The following is a 1,361-nucleotide window of genomic DNA, read 5'->3' as shown; positions in this document are numbered from 1 at the left end:
GAGAGGATGGAAACTCAGTGAGCCAATGATTAGCTTATTTCATGGTACTTAATATTCCCACCCAGCCAATATTAAGAATTGTTCAATAAGACAATCATTGGCTCATTAGTTTTCCATCCTCTCTATTGGTTATCACTTTATTTGATAAAATTTTACAAAGGAATTTCTATCTCACATTAATCAGATATGCAATTACATATATATAGAGTATTGTCTCAAGATATGAAAACTATCTTGGACATACAATCTGTTGGTTTAGAGTATCTCAACCACACACCAAACTAGGGAAACCACTCCTATAGAATAGGAACAGACACTTTACATAGAAAGTCACAACTGAGACAAGTAGGAATTAATATTCCAACACACCCCCTTAATGAGTACTTGTCTCGATATCAATTTGCAAAGTCTAGTTGTGGTCAAACATAAAAGAATATGTTGATGTCCATATAAAGGAGCAACCATCCACTGGAATGCATGCGTGCTAACTGCTGCAACCGCCAGTCTTGTAGGATGTCTTTCGCATACATGGTTCTCTCAACCATTATAATTGCACACCTGTACCTGTACCTATAAATCCCCCTCCAATATCATCATGGGTTTTATTGGATTACCTGTAACCATGCTTTGGGTTTTATCGGATCACCCTCAACCATGCCTCCAAGGGCTCTCAGCCACCAAGGCTAAACACAACCACCAAGGCTCAACTCAGCCATGAAGGCTCAACACAACCACGAAGGCTCAACTCAGCCACGAAGGCACTCCAGCCACTATGGGCCACAAACTTGCCACTAGGGCACTCCAGCCACTTTGGGCTACAAACCTACCACTAGGGCACTCCAGCCACTCAGGGCTACAAACCTGCCACTAGGGCACTCCAGCCACTAAGGCTCACCAAAGACCTGACTCAACGAGGCTGAGGGTTTTCTCGGCTAACCCTAAACCATGCCAATAGGAATCTCTATCCCACTTCACTCTTACATGTGGTTTCTGGCTTACCACAAACCGACACTACAAATACAAAGTGGTTTTTAGATTACCACGAACTGTATGGGGATACACATGCCTTACAAGGCTTACAACATAACTCCAACTATGGAGTTACAAGGTACACAAATTACAACGACCACTACAAAACATCCTAGACTTGCTTACTAATAAAATGTGACTCATAAAACAACATGTTAGTGAGTCTATTCCACAAACTCACACTAACTCACACAAAATTTCACCTTGTTGTCCATCATCATTTAATTTCCAGTGTCATTGTTGCACAAAAACAACATTCATTTCACTTCAACACTTCAACTTTGACCATGAGCTCCTTTAGTCTCTTCTTTCTTTTTTGATTTAATTGTCTT

Source organism: Pinus tabuliformis, chromosome 6, assembly GCF_031772625.1.
Source record: "Pinus tabuliformis cultivar Carrire ecotype Pingquan chromosome 6, CPIR1, whole genome shotgun sequence".
Taxonomy (NCBI): Eukaryota; Viridiplantae; Streptophyta; class Pinopsida; order Pinales; family Pinaceae; genus Pinus; species Pinus tabuliformis.
This window is presented reverse-complemented; position numbering follows the sequence as displayed.